Below are 12732 nucleotides of genomic sequence, written 5' to 3' on the forward strand. Positions count from 1 at the left end.
GGTAAGTACATGGTTTAGCTACCAGCCTAAAAAGATGATGACCACACTCAGGACATTTAGAGAAAATCCGGCAGCATAACAGCTGTACTAGGGGATATGGTACGGTAAGTACATGGTTTATCAATAACCCTAAAGGATAATGGTTACGCTTAAGGCTTTTTGGAGAAAATCCGGCAGCATAACGACTGTACAAGGAGGGTCTCGGCAACCAAGCATAAAGAATATGCCGATAAGGTCAAGATGAAACAGGGCTCTCAGCAAGAACGCACACTCTGGTAGTGATAATGGCAAAGTAGACTCATAATTGGCATGCGGAGCGATCTGATCAAGATCGATCCAAGGATCAAGCTCCGGGAAGAGATCATGGCTATAAAGATAATGATGTGAAACCAATGATCTGATCACAATCCAAAAGACGGATGGACGGGAAAAAAGGATTAGATTAGGAAAGAAAACCTAGCTATGAAGCAAACCCTAATCTAGTAATAAATATATGTACATATATATACACCCTAACCAGGGGCACCAACCCTAGTCTAATCTAGCGGAGTCAAGGAAGTCTCGACTCATGACAGACAAGTGAGTGTACTCGGACCGCATTTGTAGCCACACGAGGTGAACTACCCTAGTCTATAAATGGGTCAAGGCTCCTAACTCTAGGCTCCACATGTGTAAGCAACACATGTTCATCCCCATATGAATGCAATATATATATATAAACACGGGCACTTCCTAGTTGGATTTCACTAAGTCAGTATGTATATACATAATATATAAAGCAAAGTAGGGCTCCGGACTCAATCTATCGGGTACTATGCGTATGAACCATACTTAATATGTATAACAAAAGTACGCCCAATGTTATACATAGTATGCTTCATTGCTCATCGGCTGCTGTAAACACAAGTACGCCTAGTGTTTACGGCTGCAGCACTGGCGCATAGCTTGGTAATAGATACAATAATCCCATCCAGGTAATCACTTACCATCTGGCATGTACTGTATCTATCCCATGGAGCCAATAATAAAAAACAATGAAAGAAATAAAAAATACGATAATGCATGTTGTGCAGTGTGTGAATCCCTCGTTTTATTTACGCACCTACTTGGTGCCCCTGGATTCTAACGGAAAAGGTTCCCATTTAAAACGATTTTAATCCAAATTTCTTCAAAATTAGTAAAAATGGCATTTTTACAGAGTTAGGCAATGTTCCAAGAACTCCCCAGCAGAGTCGCCAGCCTGTGGACCCCGATCCCGAGGACGAATGTGGCGAGGGACACGAGGTCCCCCGTCGATCCTCTAAGATCTCCACAATGTGAAGGAGAGCTCTACCCAGGAACTCTCGAAATGGTGCCACTCACAGCATGGGTGACGATGTAAATGAGATACCTCTCGATTCAAGGACTGGCCCGGAACCGAGATGTACCTATAACAAAGAAGAGTCGCCATCCAGGGAAGTAGGCCCTGGATCCCATGAAATGCTCTGTTGCAACGGATAACCAGAGATACAAAAGTCCGTGCCTGATGACGAATGGGGAAGGTATTAAGCGCCCCCAATTCGCCCAAGTGCAAGCACCTGGTCTCTTATGCCATTTTTAATTAATTTTGAAGAGTTTTGGGCTAAAATCATGTGAAATGGGAACGAGTATCCCCGAGAAAACGTCTATCTATGCATGCATGACCCGGGGATGGGCAGAAGAAAATAAACATCCAAATCCTAACTCACCGCATCTAATCCTAACCCATCACATCTAGGAAAAGCAATAACATCCGCATGCACAACTACAGCTAAGCAAGTAATAGCAGATATGATAAGCAGAAAAGCGGTAAATATCTACAGCTAAGCATATGATCATGATAAGTAAGCCAATAAATGTCACAGCTAAGCAAGTAAATAAGCAGGTGAAACTAAACGCAAAAGGAACAAGCAAGCTGAAAGTAAACACACACGGAACCAAAGACAAACACATGATAAGCTAAAAGACGCGAGGAAAGAAAGGAATCAGAAAATAGACGGTATGCGCAAACCCAGGATGCCAGGGAAAAGAAAATGGGACATACGATAGACTCAGGGAGCGATTCTAAAGGAATCGAGCTCAGTGATCCTGATCCGCTAAAATCGGATAAGTCTCACGATCGTCATAGCCTATCGTTGGGCTCAGCGAGGACAGTCCCTGTGAAGGGGCCACGCTACGTCACCGCCCGTCCCAAAACCCGATAAAACGTCGGAAAACCGATAATATCGACAAACCACGATCAACATCGGAAATGAAATGAAAAGAAGGCTCCGAGTGACCTGGCAATCACCATCCTTGCCGATTTTGGTTTTTGCATTTTTGAGAAAAAGCTTGAAAGATATTTTTAGATGCTGAAATGATTTTTTGAAGGATTTAAATGATTTTATTGAAAAGTTTGAACGATTTTATTGAAAAGGTTTGACTGAACTTGGGATAGCGATCCCAAGCTGCCTACGTACCCTTTGAAAAGGGATCAAGCCAACGTAGTTCGAAACAGCTTTTTCGAAAAACGCTTTTGAGTGTTTTTTATATTTTTTGGATTTTTGTTATTTGATTTTTATGAGTTTTTATCCCTTTTGATTGAAAGAGGGTTTTGGCTCAGGAGGTTGCCGTCCGTCGTCGCCTAAACCCGACGAGTGTTCCCAAAATCGATGGGGATCCCGAAATGCAGGGGGAATCCCAAGGAACGTGTGAAAGGATGAACCCGAAGAAGGAAAGAAATTAATCCCTAACCCTATAGAAAATGATCATCTCGGAGAGGAAGGAACCCTTGAGTCCTGTAAGAAAGGACGGCCTCCAAGAAGGGAAAATCCCTAAGCCCATGAGAAATGATGGGATAAGCAAAGAGACATTCCGTCATCACCTCAACCTGACAGAGAACTCTTGAAAGCCATTGAAGATATCAAACATTGAAATTAACTCCAAATTTCAATGAAGGTCCCAGATATTTGAGATAGCTCTAGTATTCTAAATGTAGACCTGAGAGTCAACCTAAAACCTGTAGAGAAAAGAAGAAAAGACAAGGGTTCCGAATTGCTTCGATCCAAATGGGAAAAAAAAATGAGATAGAAATCCGCAATTACTAAAGAATGATCGAATTTATGCTATACTAGGTCAACCTGATGCATGCGGTAGTTCCTTTTAGGCTTATAAAACAAACCAATCATGCATTGACATCCGCATTTCCCCATGGTCAAAATCAGCAGCTATAGAATGGGATAAAGGTCAAATTAAATGATCTAAAACCCTTATCCGAACTTTCAACCTCATCCCAACAGCCACAACAGATCCCATCCAATTCATAGCACCAAAAGAAACATCTATGCCATTCAATGAGACCCATCTACGACGATCAATGAGACCCATCTATGCCGCATGAACTTAAGGCTCTAAGTACAATTTAAGGGTTGAAAGATCAGCTCATATAATGAAGATCAACTCAGCTCATGCAGTCATTTAAAACATACCGGTACCAACAATGAAGAACTCGAGGTAGATATAGACACTTCCCAGCTTAAACACTTGCATCCAGGCCACCTTAATTCTCACCACGAAACTGCCATCAAGATTACATCAACCTTAGAATTCAAGGGATTAGTATTTGAAATAATAGAGATGGATGGGCTTCGTACCGTTATCAAAATCGAATAATGTTAATGCCAAACGCTTAAATGAAAAGACATTGGTACAGCACTATCCTATCTAATACATACACTAACTCTACCCATCTCAAAGCATGAAAAAGGACAGAAGCATTACTTTAAATGCATCAGACGATCATGGTCATAAAGCCTTGAAAATGTAACTCCAAAGTCCTTTACAGTCAACCCGAGCTGAGCTTCAACATGAGGATAATCCCAAAGCTAAAGATGATGCTAGGTGTCATTTCAAAATCTCAGCAAATTTCACGACCGGCATTACACAAAAAAAAATTGAACTGACGATCATAAGATAACCATCAGCTAAACCCAAGGTATCTTCTCCCTGATATTTTCACAATTCAACAAGATGGGTTGATCCTCAATTAGAATGATATCAAATTAGATTATGTTCATGTGTTGACTGCCATGAACCAATGTGCTGTGACCTCAAACAATAGAGCTTTCAACCACAACCACATCCAATGGAAATTCAATGAAACTAAGCAAATTTACACTTTTAGGCATTTAATCAAACATATCATATGCACAAGTAAACACATGTCTGTTACTTGCTCTCCCAAACCAAAATCAAATTGCATGAACTTGAGATCATAAAAAAAATAATGAGTGCGAGAGACAACATGAGAGATAGCGAACATTGAGAATGAATAAAAGGAGGAGTGACAGAATTACCTGAAATTGGAGACTTATATGTCCGTGCTCTTGTTCCTTCTTCCTCTCATTCTTTCGAATTACGCGCGGAGACGGCAGCTCGGGACGAAATTGCAGGGTGTGATGATGAATTGGAATTAGCCGGAGAAGGTGGTCGGTGGTGGAGATAGGAGGTGGAAATGGAATGGGAATATAAGTGAAAGAGATTGGAGAAATGGAAGGGATGTGGCTGCTGGGAAGAATATAGGCTGTTGGGAATGGGTTTCTAGGGTCTGTGAAATGGTGGGGATCTTGGAGGGGAGATGGTGGAAAACAATGGAGATGTGGGTAACAGAGATGGCTGGTGAAGAAGGAGGCCGGATTCCGGCACGATTTCGCCGGAGAAGGTGGAGTTGGGCCGGAGATCCGGCGGATTTTCCGGCAAACCCCTCTTCCTCTCTCTCTCTCTCTCTCTCTCTCTCTCTCTCTCTCTCTCTCTGCTGCTCTGTTTTCCTCTTTTTTTGTTTTTGGTGTGGGCGGTGATGGGGAAGATGGGTTTTGATTTTTGGGGGTACAAACGATGGGGTTTCGGTTTTGGGGGGAGAGGGTGGTGAAGGTGGAAGATGAAAGGGGATTTTCGAATGGTGGAGGTGGCTGATGGTGGAGATGTGGGTTTTGGTGGAAAGGGGTTTGGGTTTTGGGGAGAATGAAGAAGAAGGGTTGAGAGATTGGAGGTGGTGGCCGGATTGGAGGTCGGCCGGAGGTTGGAGGGTGGTGGAGAAGGAATGGGTTTTGATTTTTGGAGGTCAAAAAAAAGGGTTTCGGTTTTTTTGATGTGAGGAAGGTGAAGGTGGAAGATGGGAGGGGATTTTCGAAGGGTGGTGTTGGGGTGGAAACGGGTTTTGGGTTTCGGGTTGGAGGTTGAGGGTGGTGGCTGGTGGTGGTGCGGTGTTGGTGGTGCTGGTTTGGTGGTGATTGTGGAGCTGAGGGTGGCGGTGGTGATGAAGGTTGTGGGTTTGGCCGGAGGTGGTGGTGGTTAAGGCTAACAGTTGCAGAGGGTTTGGGCTCTGGGAGATGGTGGAGGTGCGGTGGCCGGGAGGATTCCGGAGAAGGTGGTTGGAGATGGTGGCACGGGTGGAGGCCGATGATGGCTGTGGTGGTGGAGAGGTGATGGTGGCTGTGGTGGTGGAGAGGTGGCTGCAAGGCCCTTCTTCTCCTCCCTCTCTCTGCTAGAAAAATGGGAAAATCCTCCTCCTCTGCTGCTGTTCTCCTCTTAGAAAAATGGGGCTCCCTCTACTACCCACGAGAGATTTTTTTTTTTATAGTTAGGGTTGAAACCCCCCTCTGATCTTAGCCATCCATTCCCCTCTTTGATGAATTGGGTCATCCCCACCCTTGTATAAAAACCTAGAACTTTAGGCATGCTCCTCAATCACTACCCTACACCTAGTCCCATTTTGATCCTATGGTCCTTGATTATTGCTTGCAGAGGAAGTAGTAAAATGTTCCAAAAAGCCCTCTTGCAAATAGGAAATGATATATTCTGCCCCCTTCTCTCTCATGGGCAGCCCCCCACCTAGTGTATTTTATTTCTTCCTTTTGCACTTGAGTGGGCTGCCCCAAGTAATAAAAATATATATATATATATGTCTTTCTCCTTTTAATACAAGGGCTTGGTATTGCCACACCTTCCTTGTTTAAATCAACCCCCTTCCGTTTGCAAATGAAACAACCTCACCCTCGCTTTGATAATCACACAAACTCAGCTTGTCTCTTGACAAATTTTAATTCGAAAATGTACCCATTTAATCACGGTCTAAACACTAAGAGACAAGGTAAGTTAGTAAAATATCAAGGAGAGGTCGAGTTAGCATCATCCACACTTGAGAAATTTGTATAGAGAGGTGCCAATACCAAAACTCAGGGGCGCTTTGTAACTCTTTCAATCAATTTTTTTTTGAAAAATGAGCTGGAGGATCAGGGCAATTTGAACGGAGGATGCCAGTGGGGTTCAGAGATCACCCGGGCCTTCAAACGATTTCTAAAATATATGGAAATGGGCATTTTTAGGGTTTTCGGGTTTGATTTTTCAAAAATTTTGGGATTCGGTTCCGGGATCGGGACTTTATTCGATTTCGAGAATTTATTCGATTTTGGGGAAAATGGTCCGGTCAAAATGGGGTGTCTACAATAGGACAGATTTCAAAGGGACCAAATTGAAAAACATGAAGAATAGGATCCCAGAGTCTTGTAGCTGCTTGAAGAAATTGCCAATTCACACCGGATGCGCTCAAATAATTAAACGTGCTGATGAACCTGTCGGCCATACTCCACGCTGCACGCTCCCGCGGGAGAGCTCGAATTGACTCACTTATCCAAACCCTCATCACTTTGTTCGACATGATTTAACCTAATCACAGATAGGATTAGATCAGAAGAGAGTGAAGATAACCTTGAATAACGAAATAATAGGGATAAATTTGATCGATCATATGGGAAGGATACAACTGGTGACACTGATTTTGTTCATCAATAATCATAGACTTTCGAATAGATCAGAAAGGTAGACCACGGCCAGAAAATGACAGAAGTAGGTCATAGACTGGATCTCAAATCTGATGATGGACATTGACAAATGTATGATCAAGAGGATCGATAATGATAGATCATGGTCATAGAGACAGCGGACAAGCCATCAACCACATCTAAGACAGAGCATGCAAGTAGCAAAAACCTAACCCAATGAGTAATATCCATACACAACACGGATCTATGACACATGAATAGACCATGGCCATGAGAGCGACGAGCATAGACCACTAATCAGGTGACTCTGAAAGAATGTACATATGATTGATCAAACCAGGAATCCCTCACTGGAAAAGAGGGTTCTAATCTAACCAACCGACAAAACAGAACATACCAAAGAGATTTGTACAATCTGAAGACAAAACGAAAGATATAGTCCCAACCATGGTAAAAGAAATACTATCGACTGCATCGAAGGAATGCAAATAGGATGAATCAGACCTAGAATACCTACTGCAAAAGGGGTCCTGATCCGAACGACCGACTCGACAAATAGGGTATGTACAAGAAGATGGCAAAACTGCACATCGAATCAGCGTGTGCAAAGGAACAACACCACTGTACACCCAGGAGACAAAACATAGACCATGATCCGGATAAAGACCAGGGAAAATGATTAACCATTTTGAAGACTGGAGAATGAAACTATGTAGCTGACAGTTAGACCAGAAAATCCTATTGACAGACAAACCCTGGTCTAACAGGTTAGCACAAAGACTGATCAGGATAATAAGGAATCAAGGACTGGACCATGACCGTGAAAGGTGGTGAATCAAAACCGCCGGCCAGACCCAAACTGAAAGAAGGAACAAACTCCACCTGATGATAATAGATCAGAAAACTCGCAAACATGGACCTAAGACACCAGAATGATCATATGATAAGAGATCACAGGATAAATCACGATCTAGCTGGCAACCGAGCAAGAGCAAGGGTCATCGACCAGGTCTGAAGGAATGCACGACGGTGATAGATATAGAAGCCTAATCTAGGAGACAGGTCCTAATCTAAGAATAGATATAATACATACACGTACATATATACATACATATCCTAACTAGGGGCACCAGCCTTAACCTGATCTAGCGGAGCCAAGAAAATCCTGACTCAAAAGTGCTTGTGAGTGTACTAGATAACGCAGCGGGTAACCACGGTGTGGCTTACCCTTCTACACTACATGGGTAGGCTGACTTCTATCCTAGGCTCACATATGCTGGTCGCACATGTTTGTCCTATATGAGTACATATATATAGTGTCCTAGCAAGGGTTCCCTAGTTTTGGTTCTAAATGGGGCAACTAATATATATATACATAATATAATGAAATAAAAGTAGGGCCCATGCATTTCTGCAGGGTACTATGCTTATGACCATACTCGTGATGTATAACGCCAGCACACCCAGCATTATACAGAGTATGTTCATTGCTCATCGGCCGCGGTAGAACACCAGCACACCCAGTGTCTACGGCTGCAGCTCGGCGCATAGCTCGGAAATAGATACAACGGTTCCCTCAAGGTCATAATTACCCATCTGGTACACGTCATATCTATTCCCTGAGGCCAATAATGAAAATAATGAAAGAAATAAACAATAAGACAATGCATGATGTGCAGTGTGTGAATCCCTTGTTTTATTTACGCACCTACTTGGTGCCCCTGGATTTCTAACGATAAAGTTCCCATTTAACTTGGTTTTGACCCAAATTTCTTCAAAATTAATTAAAATGGCATTTTTACAGAGTTAGGCAATGTTTCAAAAAAAATCCCCAGCAGAGTCGCCAATCTGTTGACCTCGATCCGAGACAGGCGGGGGACGTGTCCCCACGAAAGTCTCTAGATCATCCACGTGAAGGAGAACCCCACCAAGGAACTCTCGAAAGAGTGCCCCTCACAGCATGAGCGGTGATGTGAAGTGAGATACCTCTCGATTCGGGGACTAGCCCGGATTCGAGACGCACCTTAAACAAAGAAAGAGTCGTCATCCAAGGAAGTGGGCCCTGGATCCCATGCTGTGCTCTGTCGCAACAGATAACCAGAGATATAAAGGGTCCGTGCCTGATGACGAATGGGGAAGGGGTTAAGCGCCCCCAATTCGCCCAAGTGCAAGCACCTGGTCTCTTATGCCATTTATTATTAACTTTGAAGAGTTTTGGGCGAAAATCATGCGAAATGGGAACAAATATCCCCGAGATAACGTCTAGCTAACCATGCATGTCTCAGAGATGAATAATAAGCACAAAAAGAAATGAAAGATATGTCACCTAAGAATAGCTAGGTTATGAGTGCCATGCCTAATTGGTGTCTAAGTTCTGGTGGCAAGCACATGCATGCTACAGCTAAAGGTATAGGATCTGTACATGAAAGTAAGAAAACACAGCAAAACATACAGCACAACCCATGACCTGACTCAACAAACCCTAGACTCTAATGCGATACTTGACTCGGACCAAGATGGCCATCCATCCTAGCTGCACTACGTATCCCGGCCTCGGGAAGAATCAAAGCCAACGTAGTTCGGCGACCTATGCTAAACTACAATGCCTAACCTTCTAGGATCGCTATCCTAGATTCGATCAACTAGACCTGACTAGTTTTTAAAGCTTCTTGCACCATTGCTTAAGTTCAAGTGAATGGTAATTTTTAAGACTCCCTATATGCCCTAACTAATGCAGGTGGACCTACACCCTAAGTGTGACTAGGCTGCGTGTCCTAAGGATGGGCTATCTAAGCGCATTCTAGTCTAGTCATCGGCTCGACTAAGTGTCTAACCGACCACGACTTGAGGCCTCCTAACTCTAGGGACACTCACACGACCAGACATGACAAATCCATAAAATCAGGACATACTCCTAACTCTAAGACACCCCAAACGCCTAGGACAGGCTCCTAACTCTATGGGAAGATCTTTTGAAAAAAGGTTTGCAAGGTTATTTTGAAGAATTTTTGTATTTTGAGAAGGTTTGAGAGGTTTTGAAGCTTATAAAAGCTTTTGAAGATTGTGAAAGTTGTGAAAGATATTTGCAAAAATGGTGACTGAACTCAGGATGCCAGCAGCACGCCTGAGCTGCCTACGTACTCCTCAGCTAGGGATCAAGCCATCCGTAGTTCAGACAAGATTTCCTAACTACTACTCCTAATGACTCAAGAATTTTGGGATTTTTGATTTTTCAGATGTTTTTGATGTTTTTTGACTCAACAGGACAGAATCCTATCATCATAAGCGTAGGATAGACTCATGATATCCCACAAAGGTTGGACGGCATTCTATGTTTTGCGGGGGGATTGGACAGAATCACGACTTTGCAAGGGTTGGACAGCATCCTATACCCTGTAAGAGAGAATAAAACTCACGTGAGTTGATGAGAGGATGGACAGAATCCTGACCCCTATGATGATAGGACAGACTCCTGAAAGATTGACTCTCTAAGTAGGGACAGACTCCTATGCTAAAGGACTGACTCTGAAAGATGGAAGGACGGAATCCTAAACTTTATGAAGGGATAGGACAGAATCCTAAACCCTACAAGGGTAGGACAGACTCCTATCTCCTGGTAATAATCCTGGATTCTAATGGAGAACCCAAGGTTGAAGTGGCCCAAGGAAAAGGAATCAAATGAGCCCCTCCAGATTAGAAGGAGAGAGGGAACAAAGAACATAGCCGGAATTCTGACGCTTATGAAGGGAAGCATCAGGACCTCTAAAGCATTAAGACTCTATACTCTAGACACTGAAGAACCCTTCTATGGTTACAGTATTAAAAGCACAAGGTAGCACCCCAGAAAAGACCCTCTATACAAAGATTCCCTACGAACAAGCTGTCAAATTAGAAGACAACTTGCATATATGCCGAATGATACGCAACAGATTACTCCAGATCATACCTGTTTAGGTACTGATCGCTCATACTCCATTCGATTACCTTACCTGGCAACATACTCACCCTACAGATTTTCTAAAATTTGCTCATGTTGCATGTACTCATTCATACCATGATTATTGACAGGTTATTAGATAGCCATGCACAACAAAATCTGTCCAACAGATACCTCAGAATACCTCCAAGTTGCAACCTCTCACATGACGATTACTAAAAATAACATTTTAACAAATATTCAATCAAAGAGGCATTCAGCAAATTATTCAGAACACTCCCAAATATACCCATTCACTGGATGACTAGTGGTAAACTACTTGATCAACACACCTAACTGTAGACACCCCATTTTGACCGAACCCTTTCATGTCTTGTTTTAAATAATTGTCCTAATAAATTAGTGTTCTAAGGTCCCAAATTGTGCCCTAGGTTAGCTTAGGGTCCCACCAAGGTCCCTGTAAAATTTCATCGCGATCTGAGCCCGTTTGCCTAGCAAACAAGCTAAGACAGTGTCGTGGGGCAAGTTCAGAAGAGTGGCGATTTAGCCAGAAAAGGGGTTGTGCTGGAATCTCAAAAACCAGTTCAAATTAGCCATGGCGGGCTGTCCGGGGAGATATAGGGGTATGCAGATTAGTGTACAACTTAATTGAGGGGTGTATTATCCTGAACCAGGGTAATTTCGTAATTTGCGAAGATGCTTTTCTTCTTCTCCATGTCACCATTAAGCCCTAAGCTAGGTTAGTGAGTGATTAGGACTAGGATTAGTTAGAGGGAATCTTAATTGGTTATGTTTCTTTTGATCTCAGCGATTGAATGAAAAGGTGATTTTAACGGTTGAGATCATTTTTTCAAAGAAGATATTTTTGCAAATTTTTTCCCCCTGTTTTCTGCTTGGGCCGCCTCTTATAGAATGGTAGTTGTCCTAAATTTGCCAAGGGGGGTGTCCGGGAAGGTTTGGGGGTAGCAAATATATCATTTCTGTTTTTCTTCTTGGGCACCCCCCTGCTGGTTGAAGGGTATGAAAAATACATTAGAGGGGCTGTCTCGGAGGAAAAGGGGGATGTAAATATATCATTTTTCTCATCGCATATATATATATATATATATATATATATATATATATATATAAAGGGGCATCGAGGGGGAAGAGAATTTTTTTTTTTCGTTTTTCCATTTGCGAAACCAGAGAGCAGAGAAAGAGGAAGAAAGCAGAAATCCCTAAAAATCCAAACCCATTCCCACCACCACCGAGCCACCATCTCCTTCTCCAGCCATCTCCTCTGGCCCCACCATCTTCTTCCCCTCCTGCAACCTCCACCATCTCAGCCGCACCACCCCCACCTCTATCCCACCGCCTACAACTCCCAAACCTATTTCCACCTTCAAACCCGCCGGAATCCGGCAAAGCTTCCATGGATTCCGACCGGCCAGCTACCCTCCATACCCATTTCCCCTAAAATCTAAACCACCACCATCTCCCTCCACCACTACCGCAGCCACCCCATACCTAAGCCACCACCGAACCCTTGAAATCTGTCCACCTCCGGCCACCACCTTCCATCTTCCCCATTTCACCTCCATCTTCCATATCCGACCACCAACTCCGACCGGAATCCAATCACCACAAACCCCATCTTCTGGCCATATCCTCCAAACCCATTTTTTATTTTATTTTATCCATTTGCACAGAGGGTGAGAACCCATCTTCTCCGGCCATTCCTGTCGGAAGCCGGCCGTCGGTCATCGCATCCCCATCACCTCCATACACCATTTGCAGCCACCCAAACCCCATTTCATCTTCTTTCCTACAAATCCACATCAACCACCATTAACCACCTCTATCTTCTTCCATCCACTGTTTATTCAAAACCCCATTATCCCCTTCATCAGCCACTACTTTTATTTTGAACCCAAAACCCCATTTCTGCAACTCCAGCAACTTCGCCGGAATCCGGCC

The sequence above is a fragment of the Tasmannia lanceolata genome, unplaced genomic scaffold, assembly GCF_043159265.1.
Source record: "Tasmannia lanceolata isolate RefF3 unplaced genomic scaffold, GAP_Taslan_0.1 ptg000015l, whole genome shotgun sequence".
Taxonomy (NCBI): domain Eukaryota; kingdom Viridiplantae; phylum Streptophyta; class Magnoliopsida; order Canellales; family Winteraceae; genus Tasmannia; species Tasmannia lanceolata.